A 15,676-nucleotide genomic window follows, 5' to 3' on the forward strand; every position below is an offset into this window, starting at 1 on the left:
TTCGCTCGCTGACACGTTTTCAGGTATGTCCTCACGCGAGCGGCTGTTCCCTCACACGCCGCCGAGCCTGAGCCGCGGGAAGTAATTACGGCAGCGGGTATTGGATGTGCCGCGGGAGTGAGTCACAATCAGCCAGTAATGAGGCACCTGCAGGCCAATTAGCGGCGGAGGCTGGCCCAAGTGCACCTGTGAGGGAGATGAAGAGGTGACGGGAAAAGGGGGAAGAGGGAGGCTGGTTATCTCTCGTTCTCACTCTCGACCCCTCTATGTTTTTTTTGTTTGTTTTGAGAATAAAAGTTTCAATCAATCAATCTTCCTCTCCTTCTTTCTCTCTCTCTCTCTCTCTCTCTCTCTCTCTCTCTCTCTCTCTCTCTCTCTCTGGGTATTCTTCATTTTCCCCTTTTTCTCTGTCCATGTGTTTGCCCTTTTCTTCTTCTCATGCTTTCTCCTCAATCCTCTCTTCCCTGAATTTTTATTTTTATTTTCCTTTATATATTCCTTTTCTTTCTCCCCGCCCCCCTCTCTCTCTCCCTCCCTCACACACTTCAATTATTGCTTTCTTGATTCACTTTCTAGTTAATTTTTCCTCTTCCTATTCACGTTCCTGTATTCAACAATTTCCTTCTCTGTTTTTTTTTTCAGGTGTTCTAATGTAAACCACAAACCAAACACGTCACTGCCATGGCTTAAACCAGTCTTCTACTTTTCCTGTTCCTCCTACTCCTCCTTATTTTCCGATTTCTTTTTATCTTCTTCATTTTCCTGCATTTCACAATTTCCTTTACTATTTTTTTTCAGCATTTCCAAACGACAAGCCAAACACCTCCCTGCCATAGCTTATACCAGTCTTCTACCTTTCCTGTTCCTCCTCTTGCTCCTTCTTCGTTTTTCTTTTTATCTTCTTCCGTTCCTGCATTTCACAATTTCCTTTACTACTTTCTTTTCAGCATTTCCAAACCACCGGCCACCTCTTTGGATTCTTTCTAGGAGCAGCGAGTAGCGTTTTTTTTTTATTGTTTCCTTTTTTGTGTGCCCTTGAGCTGTCTCCTTTGTTGTAAAAAAAAACAAAATAAACAAGCCAACACGTCACTGCCATACCCGAAACCAGTCTTCTATCTTTCCTCCTCCTCCTCTTCCTCCTCCTCTTCCTATTCTTCCTCAGTGAACTCTTCTTCCCTCCTCGCCCTTCTTCCTCCATATTCGTCATGCACCCTCACAGATCTCCCCTCCATTATTTCTTTATCAGCGTCATCACCACCTTATCTTCCCTTCCTTCTCTTCTTCTCTAATCTTTCTCCCCAGTTATAGTTTCATCCATGCTCGATTCCATCTTACTCAATTTTCCTATCTCTCGTTTTTGCCGTCTATTTTTCCACTTTCTCCCCTCTGAACCTGTTACTAATTCCTCCTTTCTCAATTTCCTCTTATTCCTTTTTTCTTATGTTTCTTTCTTTCCTTCCCTTTCTCCTTTTTTTTTCTCTCCTTTCTTCCCCCTCTTTGAACTAACTAATTCTTCCTCTTTCATGCAAATTTTTCCCCTTGCTCTCCTTCCCTATCTTATTTTTCTTCCTGTTGTCCTCTTTTTTTCCCCTCTTCTTTCTCCCCCACGAAGAACTAGCTACTTTTTCCTCTATGCTCAATTCCCTCCTACTCCCTTTTCCTATCTTTCTTTCTTTCTTTCCTCTCTTTTCTTTTTCCCCCTTCCCTCTGAACCAGCGATTTCTTCTTCTTCCTCCATGTTAAATTTATCCTCCTCCTCTTTCCCCTTCGTTTCTTTCTTCATATTATCTGCATTTTCTCTCATTTTTCCTCTCTGAACCGTCTATTTCTTCTTCTTCTTCCATGCTAAAGTTATCCTCTTCCTCTTTCCCCTACGTTTCTTCCTTCACATTATCTTCATTTTCTCTCATTTCTCCTCTCTGAACCTGCTATTTCTTCTTCTTCCTCTTCCATTCTCAATTTATCCTCATACTCGTTTCCCATCATTTATTCCTTCATATAACCTGCATTTTTTCCTTATCCTTGCCAATATCCTCCTTTCTTCGCTCTTCGTTTCTTCCTTAAATCACATCTTCATTTTTCCTTATTCTTGGCAATATTCTCCTTTTTTGGTTCTTCCCTTCTTCCTTCATCTGCTTTCCTCTTATCCTTCCCATTATTCTCCTTTTTCGCTCTTCGTTTCTTCCTTAATATCATCTGCACCTTCCCTTATCCTTGGCAATATTCTCCTTTTGGCTCTTCGCTTCTTCCTTCATCTGTCTTCCCCTTTATCCCTTCAAATATTTTCCTTCCTGGATCTCAGTTTCTTCCTTCACCTTCCTTCCCTTTATCCCTCACAATATTCTGCCTCGTGGTTCCTCCTGACAGCGAGCCAAACCTCAATAAATAAAAGGTTTGCATCGCGTGGCTGCAAATCTTTAGCGGTTCTCCTTCCTTTCTCGTATTCCGTAACCATTTGTCGATAACGCTATTCGTATGCCTTCCGGAAAGAGATGTATGTGGGAGAGAGAGAGAGAGAGAGAGAGAGAGAGAGAGAGAGAGAACAGAAAACAAAACAAAGGGAAAGGAAAGGAAAGAAAAGGAAATGAGACGAAAGGAAAAGGAAAGAAAAGAGAAGAGAAAAGAGATAGAAAAGAAAACAAAAGAGAATAAAAGAATATAATGGAGAAGAAAAGAAGAAAGAAAAGATTAGAAAGAGAAGAAAACAAAGGGAAAGGAAAACAATGAGAAAGGAGAGGAAACGAAAGAAAAAGAGAGAGAGAGAGAGAGAGAGAGAGAGAGAGAGAGAGAGAGAGAGAGAGAGAGAGAGAGAGAGAATGGGATCAAGCAGGAATCAAGATATAAAACACGTCTTTCACCTCATCTCGACAAAGTAATTAAACGGTAACTCTAAAACCCGGCTAATGATATTGTAATGAGCGACGCACAAAAAAAAAAGAGAAATAATTGAGTCTGCTTCGTAATTGGGCCACGGACGTAAAAAATTTAGCCCGCGTTCGTTGCAGAGAGAGAGAGAAAAAAGGTCAATCTTCTCATTATTATATCGTGAATAGCGTAGTTCTGGTTTTAATATCGCCGTGACCTCGTTTTCTATACCATTAGGATATGAAGTTATAATATTAAGTCCCGTTGATGATGATGATGAGGAGGAGGAGGAGGAAGATGAGGAGGAGGAGAGGGGAGAGGTGGAGGAAGATGAGGAGGAGAGGGGAGAGGAGGAGAGTGGGAAGGAGGAGGAAGAAAAGGAGGGTGGGAGAGGAAACATGGAAACATGGAAATGCAGGCAACAGAAAGCCTATTGGCTCATTACGAGGTCGCCCGCTTGGGTGATTTAATCTGCTCGACCGCCACTTGGGGCTTGGTGAGCAGATGAAAGCACCTCGATATTGAGGAGCAGATGGAAGCCCCTCGTTATTCAGTTTACTCCTGACGCAGCGAAATGACGGTCGATTCTATATTTGAAGGAGTTGATGGTATTCGCATTTACTACTTCTGAGGGAAGATTGTTCCAGTGGCGGATGACTCGGTTTGAAAAGAAACTCCTTCCAATGTCCGTGTTACATCGACTCGACTGAATGGGTAAACCGTTATTTCTAGTTCTTGAGTTGGTTTGCAGTTCAAAGAATTTGGAGTAATCGACGTTATTGAACTTTTTTAGATACTTGAAGACTTGAATCATATCCCCTCGTAGGCGTCTTTTCTCCAATGTAAAGAGATTGAGTCGCTTGAGTCGTTCCTCGTACGGTTGAGCCCTGAAGGTTGGAATCATCTTTGTGGCGCGTCGTTGAATCCTTTCCAGTAAAGCAATGTCCTTTCTGTAATTGGGAGACCAGAACTGCACTGCATACTCGAGGTGCGGTCTTACCATGGAATTATACAAGGATAGCATCACGTCTGGTGTTTTACACTCGAAGTTCCTCGCTATGAACCCGAGCATAATGTTGGCCTTGTTGTATGCTTTTTACAGTGATTCGCGTGTTTCAGGTCACTGCTGATAGTGACTCAAGATCCTTTTACTCCTGCATCGCTTGCAGAGGTCTCCCATTCATGATGTATGTGTGGTTACTATTTTGGGACCCAATGTGCATGACTTTGCATTTGTCAACATTAAAAGACATTTGCCATTTTCCGACCATTCGATAATGTGATTGAGGTCTTTCTGAATGATTTCGCAGTCGGTCTTTGTGAGGGCATCTCCACCCACCTTGGTGTCATCTGCAAATTTCGATATTGTGGATTTCAGTCCTGATTCTAGGTCATTGATATATATGATAAAGAGGATGGGTCCCAGCACTGACCCTTGAGGCACTCCACTAGTGACTGGTAGCCAATCGGAAGGCTGTCCGTTGAGTAGTACTCGTTGTTTTCTGTCGGTGAGCCAATCTCTTATCCACGCGATCAGATTGGCTCCGATGCCCGCCGAGTGCAGTTTCTTAAGGAGTCGCTCGTGCGGTACCTTGTCGAAGGCTTTCTGAAAGTCCAGGTATATAACATCACTGGGGATGTGGGCATCCCAGTTCTTATATATACCTTGGAAGAAGTCTAATAAATTCGTTAGGCAGGAGCGCTTGTTTCTGAAGCCATGCTGGGTGTCGGAGATTACATTATTGTTTTCTAGAAACTTAACAAGTTTATCTCTAATAATCTTTTCCTGCCACTGATGTCAAACTTATGGGCCTGTAGTTTAATGCAACGCTTTTGTCTCCTTTTTTGAAAATCGGTGTTACGTTCGCCATCTTCCAGTCTTCCGGGACCTTGTTTAGTTGAACTGACCGGTTGAATATGGTAGTGAGTGGTTGAAGTATTTGTTGTTTAAGCTCTTTTAATAACCGCGGGGACAAACTGTCGGGTCCCGTTGACTTGTTCGTGTCGAGTTTGTCCAAGTACTTTTTTACTTCTTGGTCGCATATTGAGTCAATTTCCAGCGGCGTGATCTCACTCGGCGGGTCAGGGCTCTTAGGAATGGTTTCGATGTCCTCGACTGTGAATACGGATGCGAAGTTACTGTTGAGGATTCTGGCCATCTGTTTACTGTCCTGAGTTACAGATCCAGTCTCGTCTGTCAGGGGACCAATATTGGATTTTACTTTCTTTTTCGATCTTATGTACGTGAAGAATTTCTTGGAGTTAGTTTTGATTTCGCGCGCTATTTGCTTTTCATAGTTGCGTTTGCTACTCCGAATAAGGCTGCGACAAGCTCTGAGGCTGTTGTGGTACTGTGTGCGGGCTTCGGCCGTGGCATTCTCTTTCATCAAATTATAATTCCTTTTTTTTAGGTTTACTGCCCTTTTATTTCTCTGGTCATCCACGGTGGATCTACGGCGCCATTTACTCGCCTGGATTTCGTGGGCACTGTAGCCTTCTCTACCTGCAACAGCTTATCTTTGAAGACGTTCCACGCGTTGTCGATTGTAATGTCGGTGATGTCAAGTTGGTCCCAGGTCGTAGGGGGAAGCAGCGCACGGGCTAAGTTGAAATTTCCTTTTTTGTAATCTGGTATCACTGATGGATTATCTACGAGTTTGTGACTTATGTTGATATTAAAACGGATTAAGTGGTGATCGCACCCATTAAGTTTCTCACCAACTGTACAGTCGCGAATGAGGTCGGGGTCGCTTACTAATACCAGATCCAGCAGATTGTTTTCTCTTGTTGGTTGAGTTACAACTTGAGTGAGGAACGAATCCTCCACCATTTCTATAAGCCTGTTACCCTTTTGATCTCCAGTCATCAGTCCCCCGTCAATGTTAGGGCAATTAAAGTCCCCAATTATAATTGCTTCCTTGCTTTGTGTTAGAGAGTGAATCTCTTCGTAGAGGGCAGTGTCATCGGCTGCCTGTTGTTTCGGAGGCCTGTATACGGTTGCAAGTGTTAGTTTCTTGTTATTTGCGGTTATTTCCACATAGACAGAATCGTATTTCTCTGCGTCCTGTTTGTCTATTTTTATGGCAGGAGTGTACTTTTTAAGTAGAAAACTACTCCTCCTCATTTCTTGTGCTTTCGACTTTTGTGGAAGCTTTCGTACCAGGGGGAATGACATTTCGGATTCTAGATGGGTAGAGTTGGCCCAAGTCTCTGTGATGGCTACCACATCTGGTTTCTCTGTTGCAATATACGCCCTAATTTCGTCCTTTTGGGTATTAAACTACGTGCATTTGTGTACATGATAGAAATGTGGCCGTGACGAGTTGTACCAGTTCGCTTGTCGGAGGCGTGGTTAGTTACACAGTTTCTTGTGAGTCGCACTGACGCTACGGGTTGGTTGATCAAGGGCTGCCTTTGCCCCGTCCTCGCCCGCCGTTTTTTGAAAGGCTTTTCGAAAAGCTTTTCACTGCCTCGTCCAGAAGCTTCCCGAAACGCGCCGATCCAACCTCATTCAGATGTAGTCCATCGTTCCAAAACAAGTCTGGGCGCTCAAGGAAGTGGTGCCAGGCGTTTGTAAACGCCACGCCTTCGTCGTCACAAATTTCCTTCAGACTAGTATTGATGTTGCTCGCTTTGCTGTTGAAGCCGGCGTAAGCGCTGATTCTGGGTAGAATTCCAGAGACAATGACGTGAGGGACTTGGTCTTGTAACGCCGAATGACCTGACGGTATTTTGATAGTAGGGCCTGAGTTTGAGTAGACTGAACGTCATTTGTCCCGCGTGAATCAAATAAACTGTGTCTTCCTTCGGGTGTTCCGTGACAGCATCGACTGCTGAAGTATTGTCGTCATGTTTGGCTCCCGGAATACAATAACGCCTCCGCGTCTCTGTATTCCTGCCGCAGAATTCCGTTAATTGACCTCTAACCAGCGAGTCCCCTACAAGTCTAACAGATGTTTTCAGCTTGTCTGTGCCCCGAAACTGTGTCTGATCTACGCAGACCACAGCAGGAAGAATGGTCTTGTGGCGTCTAATGGATGAGTAGTGAGGAGTGGGAGTGTGGTGGCGACTGGACGTGGAGGCGTTAGGAGGGCTGGTAGAGGAGAGGGACAAGGGGGAGCCAAGGGAAGATGAGGAAGAGGCGGAAGGGGTTGACTGCAGGGGAGCAGAGGAGGAGGATGTTGAGGATGTGGAGGAGGGGGCAGAGGCGGAGGAGGAGGAAGGTGAGGAAGGGGTTGACTGGGGAGGAGTAGAGGAGGAGGATGTTGAGGATGTGGAGGAGGGGACAGAGGCGGAGGAGGAGGAAGGGGCGGTAGGGGTTGACTGGGGAGGAGTAGAGGAGGAGGATGTGGAGGAGGGGGGAGAAGAAATGTATGAGGAGGCGGCAGAGGCGGAGGAGGAGGAAGAGGAAGAAGGGGTTGGCTGGGGGGGAGTAGAGGAGGAGGATGTTGATGATGTGGAGGAGGGGCAGAGTTGGAGGAGGAGGAAGGGCGGAAGAGAAGAGTGAGGAAGAGGAAGGGAGGAGGAAGAGTAGGTGGTGGTGATGGTAGGATGGGTGGGGAGGGGCAGGGGTGATGGCAGTGCTGGTGGTGGAGGGTGACGAGGTAGAAGAAGAAGACGAAGAAGAAGAAGAAGAAGAAGAAGAAGAAGAAGAAGAAGAAGGGAGTTGAGGGTGTGACGTCACGATGTCCCAGAGTAACGCATTGGAGCGTTGTAGATCCTCGTTGGTTGTTTGTAGTGCCTGAATACGTAAGTCTAAGACACAGTACCTACACATCGCGTCGCTGGTTTGGTAATGAATCGCAGCATATTTCTTTGAACAATTACAGCAATTGAAATAGTTGGACGGCATGATTACTTCTTTTTTTTATTTTTTTATTTACTGTTGCAAGACGATATGTCGGTGAGCTTTACAGTTAAGCTGAATTTGTATCAACACCTGGAGGAGGCGGCTTTAAATCGGTCGAGTCACGGGAGAGTTTGAGGTGTGGCGTCTATGAGGGCACACACGTGTTTACACTACGGCAATAAAATTCTCTCTGGTATTAAACATTTCCTCCTTTTCAAAACAGGTGTGCTGGTATACAGGTCAAGCTTTGTACTTCTACGTTAGTGACAGATTTTCTACGTTAGTTAGACACAAGAAGCTCACTGTCTTTCACTGGGTGCTGTGTTAGGTCGTGGTTGTAATCCTACTGAGGAAAGACAGGAAACACAAAAAGTCGATTAATAACTTAACCGCTCGTGGCTGTAGCAGGAAGTCATCTCACTGTAAGGTAATCCTCGCAACACTTCAAACACTAGTTAGACGCGTCACAGCACTGAGTTAGACGTTAATTAATTAGGTTGAGTGGTGCTAAATAAGACAAGTAAACAAGCACAGTTAGTCGTTCGATTTCTGAGAAGGCGTACGGGCCTATTTAAGTAACGGTTAATTAAAAACGTGGATGAACGGATTTCAAAAGTTGTGACGTTAAAATGTAACACACGGAGTCGATTTACACACACGGAGTCGATTTACACACAAAATAACAAGTGTCGTTTCACCAGACGAGGCGAAAAGCAAGGTTAAGGTTTGATGCCGGTAGGGCAGCGAGGTCAACGTCCGTCCCTTTGAGGAGGTCAGGCGAGACTGAGGAGGTCAGGCGAGACTGAGGAGGTCAGGCGAGACTGAGGAGGGGGGGAGAGGAGGAAGAAGAGGAGGGGGGGAGAGGAGGAAGAAAAGGAGGGGGGGAAAGGAGGAAGAGGAAGAATAGGAGGGAGAGAAGGAGGAAGAGGAAGAGGAGGCCAATCACAAAATATATAACCTACTACTAATAAAATCCTCAACCTAAATTAAAAAGTTAAATTACTCGGTTAGGTTGGTAATGATTTTGATGACTCGGGCACAATAATCACAATATAGCCTAGTAATTAAAAAAAAAAAATCATAAACCTTAACAAAAAAACTAAAATATTTAAGTCCCATTGATGATAATAATGATGATGATTGAGACATGATAACTGCAATACACACTAATAGATATAATGAACCTCGTTAACCTCACTTCTATGCAAGGTTATAAATGGAAAACTGTGGAAATATATATGGAAAGCAAAATGGAACGGTCGTTTTGGATATTACATTACAATATCCATGAACTTCAATACATATCACTGACAACATTTCATACAATCAACAATACTGAAGATCGTAAATGTAAGTTATGGCGATACGGAGGATTTAGGAACTTCTTTCGGAAACTCAAATGCCAATGGTTCGGAGATGAGCACCGGACCCATGCGTAGGTAATAGGGTTATACTTCCAACTCCATCTTTTGAAAACACTACGATCGGTATTAAAAGACACTTTCGCTTCTCACATCAGCTGTTTCTAAAGGTCAAAGAGAGGGTCAGTCGGGTTCTAATGGGTGTTTCTTGAAGTTCACGTTACAGAAGAAGGGTCACAATACCACCAGGGTCATAAAACTACTCCTGGAAATGCCCACAACTCCTACGAAAGCCTTGTCAAATATGTGTTCTTGGGCGGCGAAATGTCTTGTTATACGACCCTACGTATACTACCTCCCGTGAATCTAATCCTAACCATTCAGAAACTTCCTTGCTAGAAGTTAACTTTTTGAAAACACTAAGCTGTCTCCCATGAACATTCTCTCAACCACTCAACAGTTTTCTCTTGAAGTTAACCTTTTGAAAACACTACATATGCTACCTCCCCTAAATCTAAGCCTAACCATTCAGAAACTTCCTCGCTAAAAGTTGACCTTTTGAAAACACTAAGCTATCTCCTATGAACATTCTCTCAACCACTCAACAGTTTCCTCTTGAAGTTAACCTTTTGAAAACACTACGTATACTACCTCCCCTAAATCTAATCCTAACCATTCAGAAACTTCCTCGCTAGAAGTTAACTTTATGAAAACACTAAGCTATCTCCTATGAACATTCTCTCAACCACTCAACAGTTTCCTCTTGAAGTTAACCTTTTGAAAACACTACCTACGCTATTTCTCTTGAACATTCTCCTAACCACTCAGCAACCACGTCTCTTGATCTTAACTTTCAGACCGATCAACATAACACAATCAGCAACGGTAACTCTATTCGCAAAACGCTATTCGCAAAACGTTCTAAAATGCATAGTGTCCGTTGACTTTATTCAGAAGATGTCAAACTCCATGGAAGTGTCAGACAACGCCGAAAGCCACAAAACGTCTAAATCAATACTGCACACTTGCTCGAACAAACCCTCGCCCCCTGAGTCATGTTAAAACGCGTGACAACCTGACGCGCTGGGGCTTACACAGTTTGAGGGTCTGAAGGGGTAAGGGAAGCTAAGGGCGGCGACCACGGTGTATATCTATCTGTTCAGGGGTCTGTTTACCTTTGGACACAGACATTCCTCTCTCTCTCTCTCTCTCTCTCTCTCTCTCTCTCTCTCTCTCTCTTGACGTTCATCACCACGACGACCACGGTGTATATCTATCTATTCAGGGGTCTGTTTAGCTTTGGACACAGACATTCCTCTCTCTCTCTCTCTCTCTCTCTCTCTCTCTCTCTCTCTCTCTCTCTCTCTCTCTCTCTCTCTCATTATGCTTTCTTTTATGTAAGGAGTACCCACAAATGAATCTAATATCCTTCCCCTCCTCCTCCTCCTCTTCCTCTCTTCATTCACAATCCTCCCTCTTGTCCTCCTCCATCTCCCTTCTGCTTCACTTTTTTTTTGCTTTATGTGACGCGAAGTATCCACAATGTAGTCCCCTTTAACTCCTCTTCCTCTTCTTTCTCCTCCTCGTCCTTCTCTTCCTATTTCATCACACAAAGTCCTCATTCTCGCACCCCTCCTCCCTTACCCACAGTTTAGTCTCCTTTTCTCCTCTTTCTCATTCTCCTACTCCTATATCCTCACAGCGAACTAATTAAATGCCAGAAAATTCATGGCTGTTGTATAATGTATAACCATCTATATCAATCCTGCATCTATTCCTCTCCGATTAAATCCAGTTCTCATCCTGCAATGCCAGAATATTCATAACTTATATAAATGGTCAAAGCTAATACGTTATACAACTGGCATTTTCTAGCATTATACTGTTCTTCCCTCTCGCCTGACAGCCATGCAAGTTGACGTATGGAAGCTGCGGTAGTACTTAATCAACGTCTTAACTAGTGAAATTAACCTGACCTTCTCCTCTTCCTCGTCCTCTTTCACTACAGGAAACATTCTTCACTCTCGCCTGACAGCCATGCACGTTGACGTATAGGAGCTTCTGCATGGCTAATCAACTTTACCTATCTAAAGAACTTAGCCATAAACTCAATTACCACGACAAACTGAAGCCGCAGAACACTAGGGCAACATATCATCTGTCGTGTATTAAAACAAAAACCAGTAACACGATTATCAGGAAGCGAAGCCGCAGAACACTAAGGCAACACAATCATCTGTCGTGTATTAAAACAAAAACCAGTAACACGATTATCAGGAAGCGAAGCCGCAGAACACGTCGATAACTTAATTACCTCAATCACTGTGCAATACAACAACCACCACTTCAGGCTTTGGATACTTACACTGAAAGGTCGAGGAGGACGCCTGCTAACCCTCGCCTCTCACTACTCCCTGACTGGCGGGCGAGGTCTCCGTCACGGGGAGTACTGCGTCACCACCCGACACCGCCACTACGCACACTCCTGACACAGCTGGGCATAGGGTGACGTACCCCTCCTCAGCGCCACGCCTCACGCTTACTCAACTACTTGCTAAACACGCGTCAGGGTCACGTGATGAGTGCGCTGTGACCCAATTGGTTTGTGACTCAGCGGCTTAGCCAATGGTACGCCGCGGCTCCCAGTGCTCGAAGGCCACCACGATAGGTCGAGAAAACTACTAAGGAACAGAAAACGGATGAAGGATGAGGGAGTACGTGTTTTCCTAAGGACACTCCACTTTTTTTTTTTTTTTACAGCAGAGGAGACAATGCGAGGGAGTAAAAAAATTAAAAAGAAAACAAAAATTAAAAAGAAAAGCCCGGGTCTGCCTGAGATATAGGTGATTTTCCGTCTTCACGTATTCATAATAATTGGAAAAGAAACTCGTCCAAAATTATCTGTATGGACAACTAGCGACAATTATTTATTTCGCCCGCATATAATATTTCTGAGGTGGACTCAACAAATATGACCCACTGAGGACCGACGAGCAAGATGAGCCATGCATACATAACTGGTAATGAACGGTATTTTTTTTTACAACAAAGGAGACAGCTCAAGGGCACAAAAAAGTAAACAATAATATAAAAAGAAGCCCGCTACTCGCTGCTCACAAAAAGAATCCAAAGAGGTGGCCGAAAGATACTTCATTATCAATTAAACAAACCGTTGATTTAAGCCTCATCAAATTTAGTTATGTTAGCCCTGAAGTGTTAAAGAATATGGGAGCGTTTTTCACATTCACAGTGCAGAAGTCTTGTTAAACTATCACTAGGCTCATAAAACTACCCATGGAAATACTTAAGCTAAAACGTAAGACTAGAATAAAGATAATAATAGCTGTGTTGCCAGTGGCTATCATGTTCTAGTCCTTCTGAGTGGATAGCTTCATAGTGTAAAGGGAGCTCATACATAAAAACTTGAAAGATGAGGATCCGACCCGCCTTGAGCGCTGCAGTTTCTTGTGTGTGTGATATAACTTGTTTGTCTTGACAGTTTCTATCCTCGTGAATAATAATAACGGGTCACAGTTTAGAGTTGTGCTTCTGGCTCAAACTGACTCGCTCCGGATCATCATTAACACAAGACTTGACGATCTAAGTCATAATAATAATAATAATAATAATAATAATAATAATAATAATAATAATAATAATACCAATTTACCTATTCATGTCTATATATATTTCTCTATCTGTTTATCTATGTGTGTCTCTGCAGGTGTGTATCTGTATGTCTTCCTACTTGCTTATCTCCATTAAAATGAACTCACAAGAAGTAGAGCATTTCGCCGCCTGTAAGAACGTGTACAGAATGACTCGTCTCAGAGGGTCAGGAGGAGGGGAAAGGGGGAGACAGATGAGGGTATGGGAGGGACGTAGTGGTGGAAGGAGTGGAGGAGAGGATGGGAGGGGAGAGAGATGTTGAGTGACGGACATGACAAGCTGGTGATGATTGTTTGAAGTGTTGCCGACTCGTGGACTGTTGCTTTCAAAGGGCGAGTGGGGGACACGACGACGTCAAAGCAGTAAGGAGGAGAAGGTGAAGAGATAAAGAATAAGAAGATAAAGATAAGGAAGAAGAAAAAGAAGAAGAAGAAAAAGAAGAAGAAGAAGAAGAAGAAGAAGAAGAAGAAGAAGAAGAAGAATGAGAAGAAGAAGATGAAGAAGAAGAAGAAGAAGAAGAAGAAGAAGAAGAAGAAGAAGAAGAAGAAGAAGGAGAAGAAGAAGAAGAAGGAGAAGAAGAAGAAGAAGAAGAAGAAGAAGAAGAAGAAGAAGAAGAAGAAGAAAAAAGGAGAAAAAGAGGAAAGCGAGGACGAAGAAGAAGAAAGAAGAAAAAGAAGAAAGAAAAAAAGAAGGTAAAAATCAGAAAAGCAGAAGTTAATTGCACAACAGTAAGAGGAGAAGGAAAAGAAAAAAGTAGAAAAAAAAGAAAAAGAAAAGAAAGAAAAAAAGAAAAAAGAGAAGATCGAACAGGAAAGAAAATCAAATTAAGAGAGTAGGTAAAGAACATGAGCTACGCCAAGGGATCTCACTAACTCACTAACGGGGAGCATACTACCGGAGACGCCTCGCTTCACTCACCCGCCACCTCCACCCCCAAAGGTCCCTCACTGATATGTAACTTAAACCTTCAATAGACCAACAACATACAATTCATTTTCATGTTGCTTAAGAATATGAAACGCAGCCAGTAACATTTTCACCTTTATCATATCAGGACAACCTCTAAACACGCGAAAGGTCTTATAGAAACATCGTCAAAGGGAAGGTCAGACTATTGTGGTGGATAACATGAGAGGAAAGACAGGCTGGAGGAGGAAGAGAACAGAGGCGAGGGTGTGGCGATGGGTGGCGTGAGGCGAAGAGGCAAGTGTTGTTTTGTGTGGTGAATGCACGAGAAACGTTGTCCTGGTGCGTTTGTGTAGGTGGTGGTGGTGGTGGGGGGGGGTGAGACTGGTAGAGCGAAACACACACACACACACACACACACACACACACACACACACACACACACACACACACACACACACAGACAGAGAAGCAAAATGAAAGACACAGACACAATACATAGACTAAGCTTGCTAAGTCCAGTTCACGCTCCAGAAAGGGCATATGAAAGAATAACCAGAAGAGAGAGAAAGAGAGCAGAAAGAGGCATAAACAACAACAACAGCAAGGGTAGGACGTGTTCAGGGAGGTAAAGGACATAGGAAAAAGAGGAGGAAAAGTCGAGAAAGGAGAATGGAAAACGAAAACAGGAAAAAAATGAAAAGGGACGGGAGGGGAAAGATGAAAGAGAGAGAGAGAGAGAGAGAGAGAGAGAGAGAGAGAGAGAGAGAGAGAGAGAGAGAGAGAGAGAGAGAGAGAGAGAGAGAATGAACAAACAGGTGTCAGGTTAGTCCACGCTCTCCAAGGCAATATATACAGCAGCACAATAGACACTTTCACTACACTTCGTATACCAAACAAACTTCAAAGCAATTCAGTAATTTTCGAGTTAGCTTCAAAAGTGAGATGAAGTTGCGATAAATAAGACAAATTTTCATGCACAACAAAAAAACTACAAATAAAATCTACAAAATCTACCACGAAACTTTACTAAAAAATCTACAACTAAAATCTATTAAAAAAATATATAACTATCATCTACTAAACCTTTAACTAAAAACGACAATATCTTAAAAAATATATAGTAAAAAAATCTGTAACTAACATCTACTAAACCTTTAACTAAATACTACAAAATCTTCAAATAAAATCTAGTAAAAAATCTATAACCAACATCTACAAAATCTACAAAAATAACCTACAAAATCTACAACCGAAATCTACAATACCTACAAATATCTATAGACTATACAAGTAAATTATACAAAATCTACAACTGAAATCACTGTTACCACAAAAAAGAGATTTAATATATGATTTCCAACACACAAGACGGGCATGGGTTAGCACGTGAAGCAAAGCAAAAAAGAAGAAAAGAGTAATAACAGAGAAAGATTTTTTTTTTCCAGAAACAAGACTTCGTGCATTTAAAAATTCCTTCCTAGAAACATTTTGGGGGAGGAGTTTGAAAAAGAAAACTTTTGTCCAGTGTGTTAGGATGTAAGCGCGCATGCTTTTTCTCTCTCTCTCTCTCTCTCTCTCTCTCTCTCTCTCTCTCTCTCTCTCTCTCTCTCTCTCTCTCTCTCTCTCTCTCGTGCGCGTCTCATCGCAGTCGGTCCACAGTCATGAATAGAACAGCCTCAGCATCTGAACCAACATCCGAACTAGAGAAAAGTTTTTTTTTTACGTTGAAGACAAAAAATAAACTGACTGGAAGAGAAAGGAAATATCAACGGAACCGAAAAACAGAAAAGAAAAGAAGAAAAGGAGAAAGGGAAGCATTAAATATGGTAGCTATAGGAAGGCGAAGAAAGAGCTGTCGATGGAAGGAAGGGAGGAAGGAAGGGAAAGAGATAGTAAAATATTAACGAGAAGGGAAAAAGAGGTAGAAGACTGTACGAAGGAAAGGAGAGGAAAGGGAAGTATTAAACATGGAGGCAATGAAGGAGAAGAAATAGTTGCCAGAGGAAGGAAGGAAGAGAGAATG

The 15,676-nt window shown here is 43.0% G+C and overlaps 1 long non-coding RNA gene across 2 annotated transcripts in view; it reads right to left on the reverse strand.

The window, feature by feature from the left end:
- The window catches only part of LOC126987743 (uncharacterized), a 102,571-nt gene extending 90,965 nt beyond the window's left edge, over positions 1-11,606 (reverse strand). The window contains exon 1 of one of the 2 annotated variants that reach the window (XR_007741134.1): positions 11,441-11,606. This is a non-coding gene — a long non-coding RNA (uncharacterized LOC126987743). The remainder of the gene's footprint in view (positions 1-11,440) is intronic. The other variant, XR_007741133.1, reaches the window with a different exon arrangement.
- Between the last annotated feature and the right edge of the window lie 4,070 nt (positions 11,607-15,676).

Source organism: Eriocheir sinensis, chromosome 66 (genome assembly GCF_024679095.1).
Source record: "Eriocheir sinensis breed Jianghai 21 chromosome 66, ASM2467909v1, whole genome shotgun sequence".
NCBI classification, from domain to species: Eukaryota; Metazoa; Arthropoda; class Malacostraca; order Decapoda; family Varunidae; genus Eriocheir; species Eriocheir sinensis.